Here is an 18,305-nt window from a genome sequence, read left to right as displayed (position 1 = left end):
GCCTCTGCCAGCAACCACAGTCGGGAACAAGGTGGCTCTCGCCTGCGTGGCTCGGTAAGTGGAGAGGCAGAAAGGCCAACTGAGGACAAACACCAGGCTGAGGAAATACCCTCAGAGCCTCCCAGATACATGCTGCCCTGATCACACAGGGCTTTTCCGGGAGACTTCTCCCAGTCACCACTGCAAGGTCCTGCCCTCTCCAGCCCTCAAGGGACTTGCCAGCCCCAGCCACCACCCACAGTGATCAAATTAAAATGGCTAAAATATACCCGTACAAGACACCTATTTTTTGGCTTTGCGGAGGAGGAATCCTAACAGCAGGGGTTTTCTTCATATAAATCCTGAGGGCTGAAACATCCCCAGAAACAAACAAACTAAAAAAAAAAAAATTACACAGGAGTTTGGTGACCAGAGCAGAAACAAACCCTGTCAGACAAACGCACTGTACAGTGGTATCAGATTTTTGTGGTTGTTACAGGAATTAGGGTGCCTCAAAACATTACTCGTCCACTAACTCCCAACGTATAAACAGCCAAGATGATAAACACTTGCCATGTAAAGATAGTTCTCAAGCTTGCTTTTGCCGAGTAAGTTATGAACTCATACCAAAAATCAGACTATCAACCATTTTAGTTTTACATTCATCATGCACAGTAACTACATGAGAAGGGAGCCACTGCTTACCCACCTGGCTCATTTTTGGGAGGTGGGGAGTGAGTGTATGGGTGAACATCTCCGTGAAACACGAAAGGATTACACTGTGGAGCAAAGCAGCTCAGTTAATAGCAATTTCCCCTTACACTGAAAATTCCCTCTTAGGCCTGTAACTAAACAGGTCTCCTAAGGAACAGAGAATAAAACCCACAGTTACTGCAGAAACAGGGGAGAGGAAGAAAAACACCAGAAAAGTACCAATAAACAACCTGGAACCTGAACAGTTAACGATGCAGTTCTTTTTTAATTTAGTGAGGTACTTAATGTTCAAAGAGGAAACTGCTAAAATAGCCAGATTAGTCTTCTGCATGTTTTAGTGAGCTGGCTCTGCAACCAGGCTGACTTATCAAAGCAAATCACACTCGCAAGGAAACTGTAGCATTTCAAAGTTAATCTATAGATTTAAGACTGAGCTGTGCTATCCATGCGTATCTGCTTCACACACAATCACAGGCCACCATGAGCATCAGAGACTCTGAATTCAGGGCACAGATGACCATCTGGTTGATGAACAATATACTGCTTTTCCTCCCCTGAAGCGGTGCTGCAGGGCTGGCAGGAGTGCAGCTTGGGCGAGGGCTGTGTTGGAGTGTGGCGGAGGAGGTTGTCAGCAGCCACTGATGATGGATATGAAGGAAGAACAGCAAGTTGGCAGCGTCCCCACCTCCCCTCCAGGATGCCCAACTATGAGGCCAAGAGGCATTTCCACAGGGCTATTCTCACCAGGAGGCCAAGCCAGCACTGCCACCGACTGCACCGAGAGGGCTGCTTGTGAAGCCAGAGGTGCTCGAGGGATAAGGAAGACGGAGCTAGGAAAGGGCTGGGTGAGGACTTGCTCGCCACAAGCCTGGGGACAGAGCACACAGAGCTGCTGGGCAGGCAGGGCCAGTGTCCGAGAGAGCCAGGGCACGGGAATTCTGTCAGCAATACAGCAGCAGCTCTGAAGCCACCAAGCTAAAGGCTGTATTCACACTAATACCAAAGTAAAAGAAATAAAGCAAGCAAGTAGTGAAACGAGGACTTCAAGAAGAAAAAAAATTAAAAAGCAAAAGCCAACACAGCAGAAAAAGCTGTCTGTAGAGACCTGGGATAAAAGAGGAAACAGAGCAGCCAGCGAACAGATCTGTGAAAGACAGTGGGTTTAAGGCTGGTATATCTGGTGTTGTGAAAAGCTAGAGCTGTGCAGCTCACAGTTTCATACTAAAGCCAGAGGGAGATGAGGAAGATCCTTTCAAGCCATCTTCTGACGGTTTACTCAGTTTTGCCTCCTCACGGACTGGAGGCAGCACGGAGCATCTGCTTCACGGAGCCGCCCGCCTGGCACGGAGCTGAAGCGTGCCACCGGGCTGAGAATGCACCCCAGCGCCAGCTCCGCAGCCCTGCGGTCCACCGACACCTGCGACAGGGCTCTCCTGCCACACACAGAGCCAAATGCGGCTCCTTCTCAGCATCAGCTCCCAACTACCATGTTCAGTGCAAGAGTCCAGACCCGCCCTGTTAACGCAGATACCCATGTTGTTAGGCACGTGTCATCCTCGCACGCTTCCGCACCTCCTGGATACTGTGGCACTGCATGGCAAGGTGCTCCGCTGGCCTGCAGGGCCCTCTTGGGCATTTACTCCTGCTTCTGCTACTGAAAAATTGTTTCTTTCGAGAATTTACTTGGGACAAGAGCTGAATTATCTTCGCTAGCTCCTAGGATAGCGTGGGAATGCTGTGTGCCATGCCTGCTGCTCCCCAGAGCCAACAGCTCTCTTGGCCTGGACAGGTGGTGGAGCCCCAAATCTACAGTTTTAGAGGATTTCAGCTGGCTGTGGTTTGCTTTGAATTGCTGTCTGCTCAAAGCAATGATTACAGGAGCTTTAGCTTCAGTCAAGCCCACTTTTTTCTCATTTATCTGAACATGCTGGCTTCAGGACAATTCCCTAGAAACGTAGCCTCTGGACCTCCTTGTACAGTAACAGTCATAGACATGACCACAGCCATCCTCAGCTGTGCCCATCACAGCTGGGAGGGTGCCCACAGCTGTGCAGAAAGGCCCAGGAGGTGGCTGTCATCTCATCACCCCACCAGCTGCACCCTTGAGCACCACCAGCCAGAGCCTCCTGCCAGGGCCAGAGCTCTGCTCCCATCACATACACAACAAAGCGGTCCCATCCAACAGCTCTAACTGCCATCCCAATTAAGACCCAAAACTCTGCAGGGATGTTTAGGGCTTGCTGCAGGTCCAGGAGAAGTCCGAGACCTGGGCACAAGTACCTGAAACAGCAGAGCCTCCGCCAAGATCTCTGGGCTCCACACAAACAGCAAGCCCAGAGCTGCCTTTGACTGGATGGTAACCCAGGACCCGTTTCAAAGAAGGATGACTTAACCCAGCAGAGCAGAGGTTTGAAGTGGGTTCATCCTTGTTTCTCCCTACTCTTTCTCAAGACCTCAAGGCAGAATTACTCTCAAACAGTAATTTTTCATCACGTCTGACACCCTACTGCAAGCTCTGCAATACACAAAACATGTGTTAATGGAGTAAACTGGTGCGAGATGCCTTCATGGGAGTGGGACCCCAACACACCACTCCCCTGGGCAGGTAGCACGCTCTTTCCCCTGGAGCTCTGCAGAAGGTCCCACAAGAGCATTTCCAACCGCAAGCTCACTCGACAGGGCACAGCGTAAGCAAAACGCTTCTGAACTGGAGCAGTGGGAGAAGCATTTAAGAGAGGGAACAAAGAGGAAGAGGGGAGAAAAGAAAACAAGTAAGCCTGTGCAAAAGGACAAAAGGAAGAACCAGTGTACAGGGACAAGGAGAGGATGCAAGACAGACAAGACACACGAGGTTAAATTACCGTGCAAACGAGGAGCCAGTGGGTTGCTAGGCTTCCAAGTACAGTGTGCCTGTGCACAGATGCTATTTATGGGAACATGCCAGAATCAATAGGCAGAAGACTTTTATTCAACATCCTTATTAATGATCTGAAACAAAGGCAAATAGAATATTAATTACAACTGCAGATGATGTTAGATTTGGAGCAGCAGTGGGAGAGCTAAGAAATACAAAAGGATCCATGCAGAAACAGGGAAAGTAAGGCTCAAAAAGATCTGCCTGGATAGAAAAAAGGAAAGAAATGTAGTTCAGGGAGGTGATAACTGCAGACAGGGATCTGCAATGAGGACAAGATGCTTGGGGAAACAGAAGCCTGCAAGCAAGATCACCAACAGCTCATAAAATATTCTCAGTGTGGAATACGATAAGGCAGCAAGACATCAGTGTGATTTTGAACAGCCAGGCACAGAGGTATCATCTCACTGTCAAAGAGAAGCAATGAAAACTACACCAGGCAAATAATTTAAAAATGGATGGGATGGGAGACCAACAGCATAAAACACGTGAGCCATCTTTTTCAGAACAGCTCGTTATCCCCATGGTTGGATTTCCAGTAAACCTTTAGTATGCCCAGAACCAAGCTCTTCTGAAAACATTAGTGTCCAGGGGAGTGACCTCATGGAGAAATAACTGCCAGTCTGTAGCTTCTTCACAGGCACCAGGAAATCATCCTCTGCTCTAAGTGGTTGCTTAAGCTGGAGCAGATCTCTCCCTCAAGAAATTTCAACTCTGTTGTATGCTGAATATCACAATTAGAACTTCTTCTGTTTCTGAAACCTGGGACGACATTAGAAACATGATATGTATTTACTGTTTGTGAATCCAGCAGATTCCAGATTGCTTTTGACATTTAATCTGGTTATAAAAAAAACCCCAATCAACCAAAACAAGAAGCCCAACAAGCATTGGGTTCATTCTGCACATCTGAACAACATGCTGGCTCCTGAAAGAGAAGAGATGACTGGGCATCCTTCTTAGGCGCAGATTACAAGGAGTCACTGTGTTGAATAGCAACTATCTGCACGTTACTAACGCCAAACATTGCAAACCACAATTATCTCCAAGGGATAAAACATCAGACACAAAAACAATAGCGGTGAAACAAATTCCGTTGCACACTCACAATGGCGCTACTGTCAATATATAAAACATCTTTAAAATACAAATTAATGTCACACGACCGTTTCTGTGGGGTGGTGACACGCGGAGCCTGGAACCGACTCACAGCCAGTGCCTGCAATCCCTGCCCGTGCAGGGGTGGTGAGGAGAGGAGGGATAGCAGGGCCGGGAGCTGGGAAGGGAATCAGCCCTGGCCGGTCCCATTGCTGGCATCTCTCTCATACGTAACTAAAATCCTCACAGTCCCTTGCAGAAGCACGGGATTTGGACACTACATTGAACCACAGCAAGGTGACTACTTTGAACGTGACACGAGCCTGGAGAGCTGTCATTGTCACAGTTTGGTCTGGGTGAGCTGTACCAGACACAGATCCCACCGCAGCCCTTTTCCAAACAGGCTTTGGGACTAGACAAGTTTCATGGACATTTGAGCTTTTTTTGCATGTTACGAAATGCAACCAAAGTTCTTCTGGTCCTGACACAGCATATCACCGACTCACTTTCAAGTCATCTTAGGTCAGCCAACATGGGGATGTACAAGCACCAGAAAGCAAGGTAGGAACTCCCAGACCACTGCTGTCTCACCAGTATCAACAATGGGAAAAAACGCACAGGGGAAGGTGCTCACCACTCCAAACACGACAGATGACATGCCTCACGAGATGAGAATGGTGGCTCACCTAGCCCCACATTTTATCCCAAAAGGGGTAAGATAAGTTGCTATTCAGAGAAGACAAAAAAAATTATGAAGGGAAAAAAAAGAGGACACAGCCCAGTTACTGTTGCACTAGCAGTGTCTGTACACTGGTGGACTTGGCATTGGTACCTTGCACAGAGTACGTGAAAAGCAATTACCAAGGCTGGAGGCTGCCCCAGAGTTGTTATCAGGCTTGTTCTTACCAGGAGAGATACAGATCTTGGATCAAGACAGCCACCAAGGGTAAGGGTCTCATTCTGAGGACATCAGCCTCATTTACTCCTGTTCTGGTGCAAAGCCCAGCGCAGAGCTCAGAACAAGCTGCACGAGCATTGCTCTCTCCTAGGACTGGCCACTATCACTGACAGCTATAGCCCTAACACAGATACTGGCAGCTGCTGTTCCATGGCCTCAGGCCAGCAAGTAGAGGACCCCCAGCTGGGGCTGCCAGATCCCTCTTCAGACTGCCGAGTGCCTCCTGCCTCCCCACGGCATCCCCCTCGGCTGGCGCTCTGGCAGATGGAAGGGTCACAAGCCAGCACAGAAAACCAGGAGCACCAACAATGAGGCATACACCAGAAAAACTTCCAGTGTGCTCACTGTGGTGAGAAACAAGGTGGGAAAAAACCCTGCATACTCCAGCCACAAAAAACACACCCCGTTTGAGCCTCTTGTCAGAGTCAGTCTGATTTCTGGTTGCGGCTGCCTTTCTCCCAAGCTGTGTCACAGCCTCAGCCCACAGCTGCTTCCCATGCAAAACCCCGCTCACAACCAACCTGCGGCGTTATTTTCTATCAGGGAGGTAGGTGTTCCTTGAGCGGTGTCTTTGGCTTCCAGTTGCTATCGTGGAAAAACCTTAGCTCTCCTACTGCCATCGTTTTGATGACAGCTTCAGAAGCATACGGCGCCCTGGGTCTGCTGGAGGTCTCACTGCTGGGTGATGACATTTCCAACACTGTTTAGCCTACAAGATCTGACACGTTCCCAGCCCCAGGTGGGAGTGCTTGAAGCTACATTTGGCAAAGGCTTATACATGTTTGCACACACACTGTGTATCTAGCAGTTCAAGGATCAGGAAGCAAGATAAAGGAGAGAACAATTTCTTAACAAGATGGGAATTCTAGTGATGTTAATGGCTGACAAGCCCATTTTTTGCTTGGGGAAGAAAAATTAACAAACACAAGGGCTGTGCTTTACCTGTAGACATCTGTTACCTCTTCAACAACAGAGCAGCTGAAAATAACTGGCCTTAAAAGCGCTGTTGCAAGATGAAAACATATTGTGACATGACACCGTTTGGTGAAAATACTCTCTCCACAGCTGGAGTAGCCAGCAAAGCCTCAAGCAAACCTCTGTGTGACAGTCTAGCAAGAAATTTTCATCTCAGCACAGGCCATTTTTTTTTAATCCCCGCTATAAAGGGATACCACAACTGGACTTATTTGTACAACTAACTATTTGAGGATTAAAAATAACAGGGTTGGACATGCAACATTTGTTCCATTTCCACACCAGCATTTTACCTCTGTTTATTCAGCCAGATCAAAATTGCTGGCAAGGTAATTTTAACAACTGAACACATAAACCCCAACGTCTTCCATCAGGCTGCATAAGAAATGCAAAGAATAAGCTGGTCAAGCACAAAACAAGCACTGCAAAGCTGACTGATCACTATAAATACATAACACTTCTGTATCTTACGGTGAGGATTTTTTCCTTTCTAAAAATTAAATTACATCTGCATATCCTGCAACTGCCTTTTCCTCCTCACTTTGGGTTTTTGCTGTTATTCAGTGGCAGATTTAGGACTGATGAACCACATCAGCTAATCTGACCAAACCAGGGAAAGCACCTCCAGTAGTGTTGAGTGGTGCCTAACTCCATTCCCACTGAAATTCAGGGCAGCGCTGCCATCCACTTCAGTAGCTGCACCATGCTTTGTCTCTTGTAAACACCTCAAGAGATCCTCCACTTCACTGTGTACGCTGACAGTGGCAGAAGATTCTCTCCTGATCCAACGTCAGGGCTCACACCAGAAATGCAGCCAGTAATTTCACAGTGCCTGGTACCACAACATTTTTTTGCACTATCACTAGTAACACCAAGTTTGGGGATATATTTTCTTAAAATGCCATCTGTACTCTCAGAAAAAAAAGTTTTCCTATGCCAAATGAGACCGACACTTGGTCTACCCAATCATCTCATTTAAAAATGCTGACTGATGTCATGCCGTGCATCGGTGAGAGGGCCAGGGTCAACATGCAGCACTATTAGATCTAGATTAGCTATCAAGTCTCCAGTACACGTCTCTGCCTCTGTTACCCTCCAGGGCAACCTTGGAGATCTCTTCCTGCACAGTGGAGAGACATGAGGAATAGTAACACACACTTAATCCACACCATCCTCCCAAAAACCCCTCATTTCCTGACCTGCAACTACATTTACTAAGGAGGGAGAAGTTTTCCACCTTATTCCCTAAATTGCTGCCAAGAAGAAATGTTGAATTGGTGTTCTGGCCCTGGGGTCGCTGGGAAGGAAACACTTCTCTGCTAGCAGACGGAGTCGATTGGCCAACCCACCGTTTGCTGAGCCCTGCTAAAAAGGCTGGCATCAAAAGCACCTTGGGCTGGATTCAAACTAGCAACTGAGAATTAAAAAGCACCTGTGTGCAGCAGCACCGATCCCCCGAGCTGCCCACCGTACAGTGCCTGCCAGCTCTCGCGGGGCGCCGCGCATTCCCGTGAAGACCAAACGTGTGAAATCTCAGGCCAGAAGCAGGTTCATCTAAAATTAGATCTACACACTCTCTGAGCTGCTCTAAATTGAACCAAGAGAGAAAGAGATAAGAGGAAGCACATCAAAGGCAAAGGGGAAGCAGAAAATTAAGAGCTGCAGAGAGTTCAGAGTCGGCCCTTTTCCTGCCTCTCCACACCGCAGTGAAGGAGCTCCAGGAGAAGCCATCTGTCACATCCTCTTGGCCCCGCCATCACCAGCTCATGCAATCCAGGCTGTCTCTGCCTAGATGCACACGCGCCTGCGTATGCATTTTCAGGAATATTCCCCAGAGCCAGCCCTTTTGGCTGAGTATACAAAAGCCTTTATTCCGGTTGGAATAGCAGAAACGTTCACATTGACAACTGCAGCCAATATGACATAAATAAAGCCAATAGAGCAATGGAAATTGCGGCTGACAGCAAGTATTCCAGCAAATGCTAAAATTCCCCTAGGAAGCAAATACAGATTCCCTGAACTCACCAGCAACTGAAGATTGCCTTGAGATGCCAAACAGTTTACATATATTTTTAGATCAAAAGAGAAAGCTGGAAGATGCTCTGGTTTCTCTAAAATTTTTGATGCTTATGTGTAGCCTCTCTCAGCTAAGCCGAGTCCTGTGTCATCACAAAACCACGGGCAGATTTCACTTCTCTCCCAGTGACCTCACTGTTGTCCTCAATCTGCATGTCGGCTAGGGCTCTGGTGGTTTTCAAGTGCTCTATAAATGCCAAGAAAGAATTAATGCCGATTTTGTCTCTTTTTTTTCAAGGACAGAGCAAAGAAATAGTGCAGTTAAGCCATTAGCACGGCACTCCAGAGCCCTGCATTCAGTGGGCAGCTTTGCCTCAAGGAAGAAGGATTAGCTATTTAGCACCCCTACCCATTGCTGGACAAAGCTTCCCCTGCGTGCAGCTGGGTACGTGCCAGGGGAATGGCTTCACCCCACCGCTCACACCGTGCACGCTGGCAAGATCACCCAAAGCAGAGACACAAGGAATAGCAGCTTCTCGGCTATTAGTGACAAAGACATGGCATGCTACGTACTTGTGATTTGGACGAACTGAAAGCTTCCACCTTTTACCATCTCTAGGCACAGGAAAGAGCAGGGCTCAGCAGGGACTGCTGAGCCTCCAAGGCACGATTCCCTGGGGAGGCAGCAGCACCTCTGTCCCAGCTCCCCACCGAACACGTTCCATCCCACAGGGCAGACCCTGCTCGGAGTTGGTGCCCTCCCAGGCCAGCCAGAGCCTGACGAAGCAGAGCTCTGATGGATTTCCTTTCTCAGGACTTCAGACTCTGGAGGACACTGCCATCCCTCTGTATCACTGCATCTTGCCCAGATGCTTTTTACTCTTTCACTTGTACACTGTCAGCTCCTACACCTTTTCCTCCCCTTACCAAAACCAAACAGAGCTCAGAAAAACCTGTTACAAAAAAAGGCCTCTCCCAGTTTTCTCTCCTTCTGGCAGTTTGAGCCTCAGAGCTGGGCTGCAAGTGCTGCACCTCTTTAAAATTAGAAGGCACAAGGCTCTTGCATCCAGCCAAACATGTGGCGAGGCCAGTCTGCTACCGTGAGCCCTCAGGTTAGAGGATGGTGCCAGGGTGAAGGACACCCTTGTCTCCAGTGCAGTGGGCTGGCTGATGCTGTCAGCTCTCCGGGGGGACTTGCATGGTGGCTGCCCAACTCCCCCAACGACCAACTGGCCGCACCGTCCAGCCCAAACAGCCCCAGCTCACTGCTAGGTGTCACAGCGAGCTCTGGCACAGGGAGGATGCCCACACATCGAGTCTCTGATTCCACCTACTCAGCAAGATGTTTTTCATATTTCCCCCCCTTCCCGACTTCCCCACCACCACCTGTGCATACACTGCATAAGGAGGCTGGTTTTCATCAGCCTGCTGAAGAGCGGCCAGGCAGGTTTCAGCCAACTCAAGCACATGAGTCTATCCCTCTGCATCAAAGGTAGGAGCCAAAAAAACAGTGGAAAACAAGGAGAGTCTTGCTTCTGCAAGGAGGTCTGGCCACACTTGCATGCTTGCCTCACTGCAGCAGAGTCCAACCGACTGCAGAGGGGGAAAAAGCAGCTCATAATGAAAATGATCGTCTATGACCATCATTACAACTCACTGCTTCAGTTGACTATAAAGGTCCTGTTTTCCACACCTATAGGGAAATGCATTCTGGAAAGAAGTTACAACCTCATGGTGCTGGCCAAATAAATTAAAAGGCAACCCCCCTTTTTATACGCTCAAGCCCCTACAATTTCTGGCATTTACGTAAGACACTGCCATTTCCAACCTGTGCTGTTACCCAACACCCACCTCCAGCGGCCCTGCCTGAAGGATCACCCAAAGAGAGCAATACAGGCACCAAGTGGGAGCCCAGGACAGCTCTCCCTCCACGCCACGTGCTGCCAGGGCCCAGAGACCCTATTTCCAGTCCTTCCCATCAGGACCTGCTTTTGCTGCTCTGCCCGAATACTCCTCTACATGAGCTGCAGCCCTTCTGCATCCCAACTCCTCCCCCTACATGTATGAAGAACACGAAATAAGCCTCAGGAAACCTCGTCTCACCCTGGCCTCCAGCTTCTAAGCTCTCAGGTGTCCAGGAGGGCACAGCGAGCTTGTATGTCCGCCGCAGCCCTGGGTGGCAGCAACTGCTGGTTAGAGCAGCACAAATCCCTTCTGGGTCCCTTCTCCCTTGCTCCTGAAATACCACCTAGGGGCCTGGGCAGAAGTTCCTTCACAGATCCAGCTGTGTGGCCATGATGGGAGACATCCTGTGAACAACTCCAGATGCAGAGGGCAAGGTAGGAGCAGCCAAACACTGCAACCCCTTCCGCTAACACGGTAGGCATTACGGTGAGGCTGGGTTGGGGGAGGATATGAAACACTCGAAAATATGAAGTCAGGTAAAGAACAGACCCAAAGAGCCAGGCAAAGAAAGACTCCAGCCAAGAAGAGCTCCCCCATTTGCCAAAGTCAGGTTATTTTATTTTAAGCCGCTCAGAACATCATCTGAGAAGCCAGTGGCCAAAAATGGGTCAAGGAAGATCCTCATTTCAATCTCCCTACAGAAATCCCCATCCTCCTGGTACTGAGGTCCCTGCGTAACAGGGATGGCATGCAGGATTCCTGACGTCAGCACGTGACAAGCAGCCATCCCCTCTCTTTCATGTCAGCCTTGCTTTACTTAGCACAGTAATTGTTAACATCTCAGCTCTCCAGCGGGGCCAGCACATCTTATTGTTAGCCTACATGGTAAAAATAAAATCTGATTGCAAGGAACCGCTTGGCTTCAATTATAACATCAGTGTTAATTACAAGTGCAACTGTAATTGCAGAGAGGGAAGGCAGAGTGGCAATGATGAGGAGTGGGCGAGCCGACATTTTCCAGCCCAGCCCTCCCAAGGGACAGGACAATGCTTTTGCCTCCTTAACAGCAGTTGCAGCAGTAGCAGACAAGGAGGTCTGCATGGCTCACGCTGCTCTGCCTGGTGGCACCTCCTGAAGAAGAGGCATCTAATCTGCTCCCAGCCCCTTGAGACTTTCTCTGATGCTGACACAACTTTGATGCGTTCCCTCCACTTGGATAAAATCCATCCCGACTCACTCACGGGAACGCCTCAGAGCCTGTACGCTGCCATCCCCACCTCCACGTGTACCAAAAGCCACAGCCACAACCTCTGTTGCCTTCCCTGAGCCTGCCTGCATCAGCTCAGCAGCTGGCAGGCCAGGGCTAGAGGCGGCATCTCATGCTTCCGCAGCCCTTGGCTGGGCTTCTGGACACTGCCAGCTCTGGGGGTGCCAACAAACCTCCCCTGCTCCCTCCTTCATGGGGCTCCTTCAGAGGGATGCTTCTCCCAACTCTACAACATCAGGGAGCAGCCTGGAAGCCAGCAATCCCTGTCAAATTCAGTAGGAGTAGACACAGGGATTTCTACTTTTGCTGGATCCAGCTCTCATCTCTGTCCTCACCACACAGGTGAAAGGGAAGGAGCGTTTAAGGTTCTTCTGGTTTGCCTGGAGCATGGCTCAGAGCAGCCAAGGGCCCAGCAATGCTCTGTGCCAGGTGAACGTCCCGGTGTCTAAACACTAACAGCTTCACTACTCACCCACCCACTCACACTGCCAAGGACTTGTCAGGAGTGCCTTGAACCCACCTCCTGACAACCCCAGGACCAAAGGACACCCATCCAGGCCCCAGCACGCACATGCTCTGTGCCCACAGCCATGAGAATTTTTTTCTCTCCATTCCTTTATTGTGTTCACAACGACCACATGATGTGCAGCACACAGAACAGAGGGAAACAAAACAAAGCATCACCAACGCAAGAAATTGGGGATGAAATCAAGACGGAGAACAAAAATACATACTTACAGCTGCACGTCATGAAGCTCACAGACAAGACCTTAAGGAATCACCTCCAGCAATAGTTAAAACGAGAGGAATGAACACTGGGGAAGGGAAAAAATCTGATGGGCAGGAGTGTCCTCTACAGTAGAGCATCTTGAGAGCGGGATGTGGAACAGATCCAGGACCACTCTCATGCCAGCACACTGCTAGGTGGAGGGCGTGTTGCCCAGCTTTACAGTGGACACAGAGCTCTGACTGCTCCCCGATGCAGGTGGCTAGGGGACAGCATGTTACAGCCAGCCCCAGCTCCAGTGCACCCATCATTTTTAAGGAGAGAAATACTGTTTGAGAAAAGACTCTGTTCCCATCAGAGATGATGAGACTTCAGCTCTTAATATGCTAAGGGGGAAGAAACAAGCCAAGAACTTGACTATTAAGAGAGGCAGCTGTAAAACACTTTCCAGTGGGCCAGGGGAAGAAAAGCCAGTCCAAACCCACTCTGGAAATAAGCAGGGCTATTCGTCGGTGCTGATGTGTGTCTCAGAGATGCAATTCCCATTCTGAAGGTCTGCTTCTTCTCTGCTCATCTAGTGGACCAGCTGCTGGCTTGAACTGCTGAAAGCACAGCGGAGCTAAGGGCTGATGGACAACAAGGCTGGCCTCCTGTATGCCACAGAAACCTCCCAGAGCTGCTTATTGCTCACAGCTGGGACCATTCTGTGAGCCAGCAGATTCCCAGGAGATCTATCCTGGGAGTAAGGTGAGGTAAGGTCCCTGCTGTTCATTAAGCTCCTCCTGCCAAGGTGGCTGCAGACACCTCTGCAGAGGTATCTAGGAAGAAAGCATTTTCTACCTGTTTTCTGACCCAAACCATTGCCTACAGAAATCACCTGAGTGTAATCACTTTGCAGGACCCAGAGGGTGCTCCTGTCAGAATGGCAGCAGGAGTGACAGTAGAGGAGTTTTAATCAGATGTCTCCATTTCACATCTGTGAAGTGGAGACAATATTTCCACTCTCCTTTGTCCACACAGGTTTCGGAGGTAGTAAGTGGAACTTCCTCCGAGCTAGGTGTTTTTTTATTTACAGCCACCGGTGCAGAGTTTCTGACACTGTGTAGAAATGGCCAACGACTGAAACCAGTTAACAACAAAAAAGCCAGCAGATGGCACTCAAGAATATGCAAGACTCTCGAAATGTGCAACACCAATAAAAACTTGCATCTGCAGTGCACAACAGCAACATGTGCCTCATTACATCGACAGGCTACCAGAAGGGCTGAGAAAGAGGTCATGATCTCAGTGGTGCCTTCCAGGCACCACAGTAACCCAAAGTGCTAAAACCACAGCTGCTTTAATCTCTCTTATCAAAGGGATCCAGGCAGCAGGATTTGGATCCAGACCTGTGCCTGGGAGCAGCTTGTGTTTTGGCGGGGATGCAGCTGGGCAGCACCGCCGCTCCGTCTGCGCTCTCCGACAGCCAGCATTCAAGCGCAGGAGAAAGCTGTGGGTAAGCATGGCACAGGGCCCGTCATGGCTGAATATGATCAATCTGGCATTCTCAAGAGCACTAAAACGTCTCCTAAACACTGCTAAAATAACAGCAACAAGCCTCCCCTCCTGTACAAGCATCATTAGAGCAAGGCCACCCTCCTCTGTGATCCCAGGCTCTGGCAAGGCGTATCTGCACGAACTGACATCCACTCGGCTATCGGGCAGCTCTGCCGAACACATCCAGATGATACAGAGTTTCTGGGCTGCCATGCCTGTCTGTGCCTGTTTTTAAAGTTGTTAGTACTAGTAATGCTTGGAAGCCTGAAATAAAAGGTTTTTAAGCAGGTAAACAGCTTAATCTTCTGTGGGGGTTTTCTATTTTCTATAAAGCAATTGGCTAATTCCAAGTGCTTCCCCACGAGCCTCCTGTGAAGGTTTAAAGCACCTTTTTCCAAACAAAATCCAAGACTCTAATGCACCACGTGACCCCTCAGAATGGAGTCTTTTAAGAAAAAGAAGCTATCATGAGCCCATCAAAAGAAACAGCAGCAGAAACATCGGCCCCTGCAGTGAAACATCCTGGTAATTTTCTCTGTACAGGAATTTCAGAGCTTTTTGCTTTCCTTTCCTGACCCAAACAGATAACCTCACTGGGACTACAACAGGATGGAGCTGGCTGGAGAAGACTCCTGGTTATGAACAAACATTTAATGACACGTTACAAACTTGGGGGACGAGCTATGCAGAGAGTTTCCTACCAAGTGACCTGTGGAAGCAGGTGCAGCACATCCAGTCCAAAAGACACCACCAGTGAACCACAGCCGCAGCCCCAACGAGCCCCACAGACCCCTTCGCCTGCCAACATGTGTGCCGGTCCCAGCTGGCAGACCCATCACGCCATTCCCCGCTTTCTGGCCTCACCAACAGCAAGGTGCTCCCTCCCTGCTCCGGTTCCTGATGCGAATCTGCAGAGAATGGCGATCTCTCCCCTTTAAACCTCTCTGCAGGCAGGTGGCTAAGCACCAGGAGCCCAAAGCCCTGCAAAAGCCAGCGGACAAAGAGACCCCTGAATGGGAACGCTCACGTGCCAGCCCGGTGAACCCTGCCAAACCTGCCAGCTGTGCCCAGCAAGCCTACTGGTGAGACTGGGGGCAGACAAGACTCAAGGCACATTTCCTCAACAGTTCCCACCCCGTTCCAAGGCTGGGAACCCTGACAGGGATGCCCCAAAGCGGCAGCTGTCAGCTATGAAAAAGCATGGACAGCAAAGCGCCAAGAGGAAGGAGGCACCACATACCACAAGCTGCCTGGCTCTGGATCAGGAGGAAAAGGAGAAGGCAACCGTGTCTTCTCCACACACCCCTGCACCAAACCACAAGTCAGGCTGGCAAAGAGCAAGGCAAGAGGGCTCCCGGTGAGCACAGTCGGGCTGGCAGAGCAGGGGACATTTCAAAGGCACAACACCAGTGGGATCTGCTGGGACGGCTACACGGCTGTCCCCTGGGCACAGCTCATGGCAGCTCAATGCCTTACACATATCATCTGCTGCCACTCGGGTCAAGGCAGCTCCCAGATCACGGAAAATTCTGACATGAGTAATTTTATTGGTTTTGTCCAGCTTGGATTGAAAACAAATGCCACGGAGGCACCGGAATGGCCCTGAAAACCTACGTTTTAAGAACCGGTTCATCTGTACATTCCTTGCAAAATAAGCCAGTTCCTGGTGCCCCCTGGGCGAGGTGGCTGCATGACCCAGAATGCTGTTTGGGACCCCTTGTGCAGCCCTGGCTCCACGTGGGGTGCAAGAAGCTGCAACATGGGCCTCCAGGTGTTAGTACGGGAGGCAATGGGAACAGGGGAGCACAGATAATCCTGAGTAAACAACCAGCCAAGCCTTCCCTTGGCAGCCTTTTTCCATTGTCTATTATGTACAGCTGGACGAGTGTCAATAAATTACCAACGGAAATGAGCTCTGCTGAGTAGGCAGTTTGGCTTGAACAGCTGTATTCTACATGGCACAGTGGCATTTCAGCTCCACAGAGCCAGCGGTGGTAAATCAGGGATTACCAACTGCCTTCAGGGGTGGGAAGGAAGAAAGCAAACCCTGCACAGAGGGAGGGAGAGCACCTGGTCTGCCCCAGCCAAAAACAACACCGAAAGTGCATGTCTCAGGGGAGGAGAAAGTGAAAAGTCAAGCAGGCGGCGGTGAGTCACGGGAAGCTGCCCACCTCCTGCCCGCCACCACCAAGCTCACACACAGCACCACCGAGCCACGCTCCACACACTTGCTCCTGTAGCTTACCCACGGGGGAGCAGTGGTGGGGAGCATGGGACAAATCAATGCAAGGGCTTGCATAAGATCATTGGGAAGCTTGCCATGGCCCAGGCAAGCTTGGGAAGAAAAAGAAAACCACGGACGGGGGTGATGAGGGCTCCAGCTCCTCCATCAGCACATCTCTGTGCTACCCAATGCTACACCCTTACCTGCCACCCAACTTCGCTGCACCAGCCCCTGCTCCAAAGGCTGGCTGGCAACCACTGCCCGCAGAAAGGTGGTCCCACAGCCGGTCTGCACAGGGAAGGAGATGTGGAGAACTGGGGAGAGCAAGAGACACGTCTGATGGAGACTTCTTCCTTCTGACACAACTCGACTGGTTGGCTCCTTGCAGAGTGAAGTGAGGTGCCTTTGTTAACTTAAGCAACAACAACCCTGCTTTTGTCTACCCTGACAGAGTCTCTCAGAGGGACCTCGGACACAGATTTCCAGCGTGACAGCAAGCTACATCTGACCTATTCTGTAGAAGATCCTGTATTTTCACCTTGCCCACCACCTCTGAGGGGGGCAGACCCCACAGCAACCAGCTGTGCAAGTGCCGTGCACAGTGTCCAGCCAGGCAGGACAGCTGGAGCCAATGCACTCACTCCCTGCCGCAAAGCCCCCGTAAAAACCACCCAGCAAACCCATAAAAACTTTGTGGTCTGCCTTAGGGTGGCTGTTAAGAATAATGATGTTGAGAAACAGGAGGCTCTCATTCTCAGAAAGAAAGGCATTAAGTTGCAAAGTCGTTGAGGCCTGTTTATTATTTAGCATCTGTTTAATTTCAGCTAGGAAAAAATACCTTGGAGGATGGAAGGCTGAACTGGTAATTCAATCCTTTGGCTCCAGCCTTAGCGAGTTTTGTAATTAAGACACAGTGAAATCAGAGATGATTTCAACTTGTCTTCTTGGAAAGACAGATAAAACCAAAGCCCACCTACCCACATGCGACGGGACCTAAAAGGGTTGAAATCAGACCACAGGCTGTGCGTCCTGGCCACGCAGCTCCTGCGGGCTCTCCTGGTCTCCCCAGCCATCAAGCTACAGCCAAGGTAAACTATGAAATCAGTCTGAACATGACTAGGAATAGGGAGGGGAGAGGAGTAGCGCTCACAGAAGGAAACCAAGCAGAACACAACCATCCCCCAAACCTTTTCTGGTTGTTGCAAGCAAGCCAGGTAACAGTTTGTGCAAACCAGGCTAGTCAAATGCCAGGTCCCCACCAGGGACCCAGAAACACTTTCCCAATTAAGGGCTTGTCAGAGGATGGTAATTGACAGGAGGATTCATTTCCCAACTGCAAACAGCAAGGGTGGCTATTTCTATGGGTTTAAGACAGACTGAATATCAAAAGCCGAACCAGTGGAAAACAGATTTATGAATTCCCTAAACAGAAAAAATAAACCCGATTTCTTAAGCATTTGGCTGAGGTTTTTTGAGTCACCTCCACAGTACCACCAGCAGCCCAAGAACCCAAATTCCCTGCCTGTGAGTTCCTTGCAGCAGTGACCCTTCTCTCCATTATTTGCACAAAACAGTCCCGGGCCATTACATTCTCCCTTCACTCAAAAGCTCCCCAAAGCAGGTCTTCTATCCAAGAAATCGCATAAGCTGTACATAGCATTCAAGCTTTTATCCTCTTGCCCAGCCACATTTATGTGATTCTATGCACAATTCTGCCCAGCGAAGGGCGATGCTGACATCCTCCACCTATTACCCTCGCAAACCATGAGAAATCTTGCACATCCTCTACCTATTACTCTCACAAACCATGAGAAATCTTGCACGATGCTGCAGTGCTGCTATGTAGCACTTCTCCCAACATTGTTCTTTTGTGGAGAAAAAGAGGACCTCGCTGTCAGATGGAAGTAAAGGCACTGTACTTCATCTCCTCTTCCCCGAACCGAACCCTCAGCTTGTGATGGCTAGCAAGAAGCCAAGCACAGCCAGCCACCT

General features: G+C 49.8%; 1 protein-coding gene and 1 long non-coding RNA gene across 3 annotated transcripts in view; both read right to left on the bottom strand.

Annotated features, from left to right (window-relative positions):
• SCD5 (stearoyl-CoA desaturase 5) overlaps positions 1-18,305 on the bottom strand; it is a 31,554-nt gene that overhangs the window by 12,301 nt on the left and 948 nt on the right. The gene's annotated exons all lie outside the window — the stretch shown is intronic.
• Positions 3,640-18,294, bottom strand: LOC129783818 (uncharacterized). Its single transcript, XR_008745775.1, has 2 exons — positions 18,103-18,294; positions 3,640-18,059 (listed from the first exon to the last, which is right to left on the bottom strand). It is a non-coding gene; the product is annotated as an uncharacterized LOC129783818 (long non-coding RNA).

This window comes from Falco peregrinus, chromosome 2 (genome assembly GCF_023634155.1).
Source record: "Falco peregrinus isolate bFalPer1 chromosome 2, bFalPer1.pri, whole genome shotgun sequence".
Lineage (NCBI taxonomy): Eukaryota > Metazoa > Chordata > Aves > Falconiformes > Falconidae > Falco > Falco peregrinus.
The sequence above is the reverse complement of the archived record's forward strand: the minus strand, read 5'-3'. Positions and strand labels throughout refer to the sequence as shown.